An 11,577-nucleotide genomic window follows, 5' to 3' on the forward strand; every position below is an offset into this window, starting at 1 on the left:
ACACGCCACATATGTCCTCTTTTGAAAGTATTGATACTAGCCCAGATGCTTTGCCATGTATAAGAACTCCCTTTTTTCAACTGGCAATTCAGAATGTCCCCGGATGGATAGTATTTTGCTCGCAGAACTGAAGCACAAAGAGAGTCTGGTACAGAGATTAATCTCCAAACCTGCTTTGCCAACATAGACAGGTTAAAACAGTGAAGGTTGCGGAAACCCATACCTCCCTGTTTTTTCGGCACACACATTTTCCACCAAGAAAACCAGTGCATATGTTTTTGCTGATCATCATCTCCCCACCAGAATTGGGATATTGCTGTTATTATCCCTTTAATAATCTTCTTGGGTAGTTTAAAAACAGACATCGCATATGCAGGTATGGCCTGAATGACGGCTTTAATGAGCGCCTCTTTTCCGCCAAAAGACATGTTCTTCTCCTTCCAACCACTAAGGATTTTGCAGATTCTATCAATCAAGTGCTGGAAACAATCCGACCTATCCACCCCTACCAACGGGGGAAGGCCTAAGTACTTATCAGTTATCGCTTCTGTTAAGATATTCAGAATATTGCAAACTTCGACTTTCATATCAATCTCAGTACAGGGGCTAAAGAAAATGCTTGATTTCGCCTCGCTCACCAATTGACCCGAAGCGGCACAGTAATCATTCAAAATATTACGGAGAGATGTAGCATTCCCATGATCAGCCCTCATGAGGATGAGAGAATCATCTGCAAAAAGGAGATGGGACACTGCAGGTGCATTTCTACAAGCCTTGACTCCAATTAAATTCCCCTCATTCTCCTCAAACTTGAGCAGGCTAGATAGTCCTTCCGCGCAAAGAAGAAACAAATAAGGTGAAAGAGGATCCCCTTGACGGAGTCCCCTTGACGGATAAATATAATCAGACAAATCATTATTCAGACGAACTTGGTACCTTACTGATGCAACGCAAGCCATAATGAGTTCAACCCAAGTAGGGTCAAACCCCAAACGAATCAGAATTCTCCTCAGGAAAGACCACTCCACTCTATCATATGCTTTGTGCATGTCCAACTTCACAGCACAAATTCCATACTTACCCAACTTCTTATTTTTGATAGTATGGTAGCTCTCATACGCCACCAGTACATTGTCAGTAATGAGTCTGCCCGGGACAAAAGCACTCTGTGTGGTCGAGATAATCTCTGGTAGAATATATTTGAGTCTCTGAGCAAGCAGTTTTGCAATTACCTTGTATACCACATTACATAAGCTAATAGGCCGGAATTGTGTTATCAGATCCGGGTTCTCCACCTTTGGAATAAGCACAATTGTGGTATTATTCCAGCCTTCCGGAATAACTCTGGAATTCACAGCTTGAAGAACCTCGTCAGTAAGATCCTCGCCAATAATATGCCAGAAGCGTTTGTAAAAAACAGCATGAAGCCCATCTGGGCCTGGGGCTTTTAGATCGCCAATATTAAACAGAGCCTTTTTCACCTCATCTCTCGAATAAGGAGCTAGCAATTTTTCGTTCATCTCGGGAGTAACAGAGGGAAGGACTTTGTTTAAAACATTAGGATCAGGATCCTGTACCTCCGCAGTAAACAAAGTCTGGAAGTAATTCTTAGCCATACCCATAATTTGATCATGGTCTTCAATAACGTCTCCAGCTTCATTCTTCAAGTATTTAATGAAATTCCGTTTACGGCGCCCTGATGCAAAACGGTGAAAAAACGCCGTATTTTGGTCTACATGCTGGAGCCAGTTAACCCTGCCACGTTGAACCCAATAAAGTTCCTCTTGTTCCAACAGATTTTCCATCTTGAGCTGTATGTCTCTCTGTTTAGAAATAGCCTCGTCCGACAGTGGACCAGACATGACTTGGTTCAATTCAGCTTGAAGCTCACGCAGCCTTTTCCTTGGTCCTTTAAGAACATGTTTATCCCAATTATGGAGTGCTTCATGCACCTCTGCCGTGTGGTCACTGAGGGAAGCCTCCGCATGGAGCAGTTTGGCTCTGTCCCACGCCGTTTGAATGATAGATTCAACCGAGTTCTCACACAACCAACGAGCCTCGAACCGGAGAGGTGATACCGCATGCTGCACCTGAATCCCATTTAATCGTTCAGTGTCCACAAGGATAGGGCGATGATCTGATTTTCCAAAATCCTCATTAAGAACTCCTACACTAGGGAACATATCCGCCCATCTAGAATTACAAACCGCACGGTCCAGCCTTTCCCTGATCTTCCCTCTTCTCCAAGTGAAAATATCCCCCTCAAAGCCCATATCTTCCAACTCACATTCATTAAGAACATCTCTGAATGCTTGCATACATCGGAGTGATCTGGAAGCACCTCCTTCTTTTTCATTTGAATAAAGAATTTCATTAAAATCCCCCACCATAATCCAAGGAAGATCAAACTCTGCGTGAAGAGATCGAATATAATCCCAAGATAGATGCTTCCTATCGCTGCTAGGTTCACCATAAAAGCCAGTAAAGCACCATCCCGCCTCACCATGTTCATTAATGCGTATGTCAATAAAATTCTGCTCCACCTCCTTAGACGTTACAGTAATATCGTTATTCCAGAGCAAGACTAATCCACCACTTCTGCCATCACTCTCAGCAACCAACATCTCATCAAACAGTAATCTCCGCTTCAAAGATTCCGCCTTAACTTTACACAAATGTGCCTCAGACAGAAAAAGCACATCTGGTTTATTCGCGCCTGGAGAACCAGGAGCGCACGAACTGCCGACGACTTACGCATTCCCCGGCAGTTCCAACATAGGAGTTTCATTGCGACCGGACAGACCCCTTGCTGGAGTCTGCCGATCCTACAGAGTTGTTTGAGTTAGTCCCATCCTTCTTTGATCTCTTCTTTCTATCCTTGTCAATGACTGCACCCACAACCGGGGGAGGTACAGGTACAATATCCATTGTCGTTGCCTGTGGGTCACCTACCCCACTGCCAACCAGAGGAAGCGTAAGATCATCTTTCTCTTGGTTGAAGTCTAGTCCCCTCTTTGCCCCAGAGAGATTATTATCACTAGCAGGCAGATCAATATCTTTGTCTTTCATAGGACTTGTAGCAGTATCTTGTAAATCAGACGCACTGCCACCATCAGTATTGTTCATAGCGTTAACCTCCAACTTATATTTGCATCACGACCATACAGGCCCCTCCCTCTACCAGATGGATCACGTCCACGGCCACTCCCAAAACCTCTACCGCTCACCATAAACCTTCCTTTCCAAGTATCAAAGTCTGCTTTGATAAAATCCCCCCACTTAAGCTTCGATTCATCATGTTCCCCGTACCACACTCAGTATGGATGTGACCAAGGAGGCCACAGAAACCACAAAACCTGGGTATCTTCTCATATTTCACTGCATAGAACTCCCTTTGTTTCTCCCGAGAAATAGTTACCACTCGAGCCAAAGGTAGGCGAACATCCAGGCGAACCCTAACACGGACAAAATTCACAATCCCTTGCACATTGAGTTCAACAGAGATGCACTTGCCAACCTTCTTCTCCACCAAGTTCTTAATAAGGGATTCATTCCTGTAACCTATTGGGAGTTTGTGAATTTGAATCCAAACATTGATAAAATTCAGATCGACTGATTCCGTTGGAGCCAATCCATCATACGCCTCAATCGATACGGCATTCTGTCGAAACAGCCATGGACCACCTTGCTCCACCTTTATCCAATCGCCTAGACAAGAACATTGCACAGAGAATAGCTTGTCTTCCAATGGAGTGAAAATGATCTCTTGGGCAGGACTCCAAGCCACACGCATGTGCTGCTCAAAGGTCTGGGGACTAAAACTATTTGCCGTGTGAATTCTGGCTAAAGCCGTCCACTTCATACCTTGTTTCGGAACACCTTCCTCGTCCTCGAACACGAGATCATCAATCTCGTCCTTGTCTATCCCGAGCCGCATCAGCATATCATCCAGATTGTTGTCCATCTTCTTCGATCCCGACCCACTGGCCGAGTCCGTAGAACTTGCCTGAGGAGACGCCATGATCCTCCGCCAAGGTCCCACCGGCCCCCAGGGGATCGCGTCAAGATTGATGGAGGGAGAAGAAAGACTTCCCGCCGGTGGAGAACCGACGAACAAGGCGGAAACCCTAGTCGCCAGGCAATCGCCTGTCTCCTAGGTCAAAAGCCCGAAACGGTATTCGTGGAAGGCCTCACGATATGCCCTGGAGTTAAAACTCGAAGCTCACAATTTACGCCTGGACTCGAGCTCGACGTACAACGAGTTAATCCGAATTTCAATTTTTATTGTTATAAGCGAGTTTGAGCTAAACGGGTCGAGTTCACCTGGCTCACAAGTAGCTCATTTACGACAGTAAAAATCAGCATTATGCTCTATAATCTGGTCAAAGAAGCTAATCCAACCTAAGTGGCCATGTATTTTTGTGGTACCATATTCCTTATGATTGTTGCGTATCATTTATGCTCAAATAATCAGAAAAGTAAATCATATATTATACACATTTCTTCTGACAGTTTTTATCGAACTACTAGTTAGCTTTGCGAGTTGAACCGGGCTCGGTTGCTATACGAATTGAGTCGAGCTAATTTGCCAGTTGACCGAGCTTTAGCGAGTCGAGCTGAGCTGGCTTGGCTCGGCTCGAATATCAGACCTAATCATGGACACCGGTCGTGAGGGGCGTGTCTACTGGACTGTGTCCATTCTGGGCTCCGGTGGCACGCTCACCTGGCATGTCCTATTCGAAGCGAATTTTGGTCATGTTCTTCACTTTGTTTGAGCCTACCATTTCATTTTCTTTTTCAGCGCCGGTGGACACTATTCCCCTCTTAGAAACACTTTGAGGAGTAAGCTTCGTCAAAACAAGTCGTCGTCTTACGTGAGGTACTCAAGCTCACTTTGTAGATGTAAAGTAAGCCATGAAATGATGTATGGTTGGTTTAAGCGGCGGTAAAACATGCACTAAAATAACCTATAGACACTCTGAACTTCAATGTGCTAGAGAGCACGTAAGGAACCAACTAAATACTTCAACAATCACAATCAACCTAATGCGTTCCTCCTTCGCACACAATAAGGAAGAATTCGCAAATGCACTCACATGGTTGACAGTTTTACAAGTTATTGATTGGGGTAGAACTAATTACCACGCAAGGTTCCTACCGAAATTCACTTCGAGCTCACCGCCGATAGCTAGGTTCCTACCGAAATCCAGGGTGAATCGAAGGCTGACGCTGGTGATCTGCGGATAAGGAGGGAGAGGAAGCGGGGGAGCGGTCGTGGTGGATGGAATGCGGTGTCGGAGGCGGGGAAGAGGAGATGGGACCTCGCGAAGGCGCTGCGGGTGCGGAAGCTGGATCGGCAATGGCGAGGCAGAGGTCGTCGCGCCGGGAGCACGCCGAGGACGGAGCTCAATCGCCTCGGTGCGGAGGCTTCAGCTTCTGCGAGGGCTCGTTTGGGCCAATCGTCGTTGCTCCCGAACTCGCCTTCCTCGGCGCAGCGGCGGGGATCGAGGAATCAGGCGAAGCCGGAAGCAAAAAAAATCGCCGCAGAGGTATTCCTGGCGCTGTAGGCGCCGTTGCAGGGGCGGAAGCCTGGTCCGAGAACCGTGTTGTTGCAGGAGGCCATATAGAGGGATCTGGAACTCTAGGATACGACGCAGAGCTTGTCGGTGGACAAACGGCGGCTGTCGGAGCGGAGACTTTGTCCAGTGAGGCAGCTGTCCCCATTCGACTTGGCAGTACAGAGGGCTCATGCGCAGCTACCGCCGCGTTGGAACAAGAGACCTCATCCTCTGGGGATGGCTGTCACAGAACTAAAGGCAACATTGGCGCTGTTGATTCTACATCAACATGCACTGCTAATGGGAGTGCCTATAGAAGGATCCGAGGATTTAGAAGTCTGATAGGGACTGCTGCTCTTGGTTTTGGTGGGAAAGGACAGGTGGAAGAAGTGGTGGTGGGTTCCAGGAGCTTGCCCATGGCGCAGTGGACCAAGTCAAAAGGTGGGTGCCCTGTACCTGTGGTGGACATGGAGGATAAGGAGACCGAGCTGCTTTTCGAGCAACTTTGGCATATTCCTCAGCATCTGGGCAAGCCACCCACGAGGGGGGGGGGGACATATATAAACCCTCGGCTGCCCCCTCGGGTTGAAGTCCTCCTCCTCCGCCACCATTGCCACCAGAGAGGCCATCCCTATGTTACTTGGGGGCTGAAGAGACTGAGATTATAGATCTAGAGGTTGAGGAGGTGATCATGGCTGACCGTGGCCGTGGTGGAAGAAACAGAGCGAGAGGATCTGGAGGAGGAAGAGGATATAACTGGAATCGACAGCAGCACAACAATCAGTTCCAATAGAATCCACAGCAGCAACAGCAATATCCATTCCAAGATTTCCAACAAAATCAAGGTGCCTTCCTCTTTCCCCCACAGCCTTATGGCTTTGTGCCTATTGGGATGCCTCCTCCTTGGGCTTTCTAGGTAGCCTATCCTCAATTTCCCCCACAGCAGTTTGGGTATCAATCTAACCAGTGGATAGCCCCAAATTCTGAAGATTTTCCTCAAAGCAATCAGAGCTCAGATGGAGTGAATGCTGCTAAAGCAAAGAGTGGGGAGCCTAAGCAGATGCAGAAGAAGAGAAGTGGTGGGAGTGGTGAAACTGCTCAGGTAATCCCAAATCATATGTCATATGTAGATACTATCTGTCTTGGCTGTGGAGAACCTGGACATTTCAAGCAGTCTTGTGACAGAAAGGCTCTCTGTTTCATCTGCAAAGCCACAAATCATTATGTTGAAGGTTGTCATGTCATCAAGAGGCCACCTCAAGTAGCTAAGTATATAGGAAGTGCAGCTAATGGTTCAGGTTTCTTTCATATATGAGATCCCTGATGTGGTGGTAAACCCTGTGGCTACCACTAAGAACTGTGGCTTGGTGTTGATAGAGGAAGGCAACATCACAAAAGCTGAGCTAGCCAAGGAGTTTGCTGGGATTTACAGAACAAATTGGCCTTGGCAGATCAGAGAGCTCACCTAGTGGTCTTACTTGGTCAAATTTCCCCCACATCTCCCAGTAGACCAGGTGATTGGTTACCCAAGGTTTGGTCTGACAAAACCTGGTGTTTGGGTTAAAGTGGAAGCTTGGGATGATGATCCAGATCCTATGGCAGTTATGCAAGAAACTTGGATGAAGATTCATGGCATGCAACCTCCATGGTGTGAATGGAACTGCATTGCTCAAGCTGTCTCTGTGTGTGGAATCTTAGAAGAAATAGATTGGATGAGTGTGTTCAAGGACTGTGCTGAGGTGGTTAGGGTCAAGATAAAGTGTAGAGACTCTACTAGAATTCCTGCTGGCAGGTTGTTTCATTTTCAAGGGAAGTTTCATCAACTGCTGTTTGAAGCTGAGGGAGAGCCTGCTATGGGGGTGGCTTAGGATACTCCTCCCCCACCTCCCCCTCCTTATGATGGAAATGATGAGCATGGGAATGATGGACAAACTGGTGAGAGGCAGGATGGCATGGAGACTGATAGAAGCAATGCAGCAGGGAATGCTTCTGCTAATTCCACTGTGATGACTCATGGTGTATCCAGCTCTGGTTTTGTGGTGAGAAGACTAGTCTCTGATGATGAAGAGGTCAAGGAGTATGTCAGTGGTGCAGAGGTGTATGATTTGCTGCTCAAGAATGGTTGTGTTGGTGAGGATGGTAGATTTATCTAGAAAAATGGGGCTAGCAGCTCTGCAGATTCAGTGAGTGAAGAGGTTCAGAGCTTCCTCTTGGAGGAACAAGAGAACCTAGCTGGTCACCAGAAGATTGTTCTGGAAACTATGGAGATGAATGTTGATGTCTTGAAGCTGCTCTGCCAGAAGAGTTCCTCTCCAACCTTGAGAAGTCTGACAAAGAAGAGGGGGTGGACACAGATAACCAGGAGAGAGCAAGAAACAAGAAGGTTTGGGGGCCTGCGCAAGCTACTAGGCAAAGCTCTAGGGTGGATAGATCCATGAATGTGATGAAGAAATCTATTGAGTACAAGAAGAGGAGTAACCTGGAGGAACCTAACAAAAAGATAAAAGGTATAATGCAGTCTAATGTTTTTCAGTCTCTAGATGTTGATTATCTTGAATCTTTGGCTAGGAGTGTTGGTGTTGATATTTCTGCTATTAGTGCTAGTGGTAGGGTAGAGAAAAATCATGTTGTCCAACCTAGGATTAATGGGGACAGTGTGGTCTCTCCTATGAGTGAGTTAGTAGATTTTGAGATTCCTAGGGAGAATTTACTTCTTGAATCTTAGAATATGGTTTTATTATCTAGTAGTGGAGCTTTAGTTGCTACTCCAAATAATATAAATAGGAAGTGTGATGAAATCTATGAGGATGAAGGGGAGAAATGGATAGAAGTTATTAGGAAGTCTCGGGGCAAGCACCCCAAGAAGAGGTTACAATGTTAGTTTCCTTTTTCAATATTAGAGGGATTACTGCTCCTGGTAGGAAGAAGTGCCTAGAGGACACTGTTATTCCTCTGAAAGTTGATTACAATGGTTTTCAGGAGACAAAAAAGAGAAATTCTCCAAATCTTTCTTGAAAACTATTTTAGGGAATAGGAATTTTGAGTGGAATTTTATGCCTGCAGTTGGTATTGCTGGTGGTATACTTTTTGGTATAAATAGTGACATTTTTGAGGTTATTTCTTGGAACATTAAATCTTTCTATGTTAGTACAACTGCTAGGATTAAAAGCTCTGGTGTAGTTATTAGGTTAACTACAGTGTATATATGGCTCTCCTTATGAGGAGGGTAAGGATGTTTTTATTTCATAATTGCATGAGTTGTTCTTAAACTGGGATGGGCCTGCCAAGATTGGAGGTGACTTTAACCTGGTCAGGTCTCAGAGTGATAAGAGTAATGGTGTTATAGATTTTAAATGGGCTGACAAATTTAATGCTTGGATAGATATGTGGGCTTTAGTGTAGATGGGTTTGGCAGGTAGATCCTTTACCTGGAGTAATAATGAAAGCAATAGGATTATGTGTAGGATTGACAGGATTTTCTATAATACTAGTTTTGAGGTTCTATTTCCTCTAGGGAATGCAAGAGCTTTGCCAAGGTTAGGGAGTGATCGCACTCCAATAGATTGGGATTCTGGAGAGGCTAATACTCCTAAGTAGTTTTAAATTTGAAAAATGGTGGAGTACTAGAGTAGATTTTGTGAATGTAGTAGTTAAAGCTTGGGCTATCCAAGTTAATAGTAATAATCCTTTGGGTATATGGCAAGCTAAAGTGAGATGTTTTAGGAGCTCTGCTAAAGGTTGGAGTGCAAATATAGATGCTAAAATTAGGAAAAAGAAAAATCCCTTATGGAAGAATATGATGCTTTAGATATTAAGGCTGAAACCCAGGAACTCTTAGTGGGTGAAGCTGGGAGGTTTAAGCAAATCCTTGCTGAACTGAGTTCCTTTTGGATTATTGAGGAAATAAAAGCAAAACAACGTTCTAGAGATAAAGATATTTGTGAGGGGGATAGGAATACTGCATATTTTCAAGCTTTAGCTAACCAAAGAAGAAGGAAGAAAATGATTCCTGTGCTGGATGGCCCTGAAGGTCCTGTAACTGAAACAAAAGGAATGTTAGAGATAACTAAAACTTACTACAAAGATTTGTTTGGGGCTGAAGAGAGACCTGAGAAGCTACTAGATAATTTTTTCCTACCTGAGGAAAAAGTAATTGTAGAAAAAAATGAGATGTTAGGGAGTAGATTTACTTTGGAGGAAATAAAAGAGGTTGTTTTTGGTTCTTATGCTGATGGAGCACCTGGGCCAGATGGTCTGTCCTTTTTCTTTTATCAGAAATATTGGGACATTATTGCTCAAGATTTATTGAATCTTTTTTATGCTTGGTTTGATGATAAGCTAGATATTTTTAGATTAAATTTTGCTATGATTACTTTGATTCCAAAAGAAAATGATGCTAGAACTATGAAGAAATTCAGGCCTATAAGCTTACTTAATTGTAGTTTTAAGATTTTATGTAAAGTTTTGACAAATAGGTTGGCCAAAATTATAGGGAGATTGATTTCCCAGAATTAATCTGCCTTTATTAAAGATAGATATAGTTTGGAGAGTGTTGTTACAGAACATGAAATTGTGCATGAGGTACATAGGAGGAAAATGGAATGCTTTGTTTTTAAAATTGATTATGAAAAAGCATATGATAGGTTAATCTAGATTTCTTGTATGAGGTTTTACATCTTAGAGGGTTTAGCCCTTTCTAGATTAGGCTTATAAAACAGTTAACTATAGGTGGTTCAGTTGGGGTGAAAGTAAATGAAGTAGAAAGTGACTTCTTCATTACTGGTAAAGGTTTAAGACAAGGGGACCCTCTGTCCCCTGGTCTTTTTAACTTTGTAGTTGATGTTTTCTCCAAAATGCTTCTCAAAGGGGGCAATGAGGGCCTGATTAGAGGTCTTTGTCCTGACTTTGTCCCAGGAGGTGTTGTGTGTCTTCAGTATGCTGATGATACTTTACTCTTCCTTGAGAAAAGTAATGAAATTGCAACTAATATGAAATGGATTTTAACCTGTTTTGAACAGATCTCTGGCATGCGAATTAACTACCATAAAAGTGAGTTGATACCTATTAATGTAGAAGTGGAAGAGTGTACCACCTTCTTCTTGAGTTTTGGCTGTGTACTAGGCTCTTTTCCAATTAAATATCTAGGGATTCCGTTGCACTATGACATATTGAAAAGAGAAGATTTACAACCTTTGATTGATTTTCTTTTGAGTAGATTAGCTGGTTGGAGAGGGAAATTTTTGTCCTCTGCAGCTAAAAGGGAACTAGTTAGGTCATTTTTAGCTAGTATCCCAATTTATCTGCTTTCTTTTTTCAAGTTCCCCAAATGGGCTTTGAAACTAATCAATACACAGCTAGCTAATTGCTTATGGAATGATGAGGAAAGGAACAACAAAATACATTTAGCTAATTGGTCATCTGTGTGTATGAGAAAAGAGTTTGGTGGCATGGGGATTCCTCATTTGCAGGATTTAAACCTATGTCTCCTAGGGTCTTGGATTAAGAGGTATATACAGGGGTGATACGTCTCCGACGTATCGATAATTTCTTATGTTCCATGCCACATTATTGATGATATCTACATGTTTTATGCATGCTTTACTTCATATTTATGCATTTTCTGGAACTAACCTATTAACAAGATGCCGAAGAGCCAGTTGCTGTTTTCAGCTGTTTTTGGTTTCAGAAATCCTAGTAAGGAAATATTCTCGGAATTGGACGAAATCAACGCCCAGGGGCCTATTTTCACACGAAGCTTCCAGAAGACCGAAGAGTCAACGAAGTGGGGCCACGAGGCAGCCAGGAGGTAGGGCGGCGCGGCCCAAGCCTTGGCCGCGCCGGCCTGTCTCCTGGGCCCCTCGTGACGCCCCTGACCTGCCCTTCCGCCTACAAATAGCCTTCGTCGCGAAACCCCCAGTACCGAGAGCCACGATACGGAAAACCTTCCAGAGACGCCGCCGTCGCCAATCCCATCTCGGGGGATTCAGGAGATCGCCTCCGGCACCCTGCCGGAGAGGGG

This window comes from Lolium perenne, chromosome 7, assembly GCF_019359855.2.
Source record: "Lolium perenne isolate Kyuss_39 chromosome 7, Kyuss_2.0, whole genome shotgun sequence".
Lineage (NCBI taxonomy): Eukaryota > Viridiplantae > Streptophyta > Magnoliopsida > Poales > Poaceae > Lolium > Lolium perenne.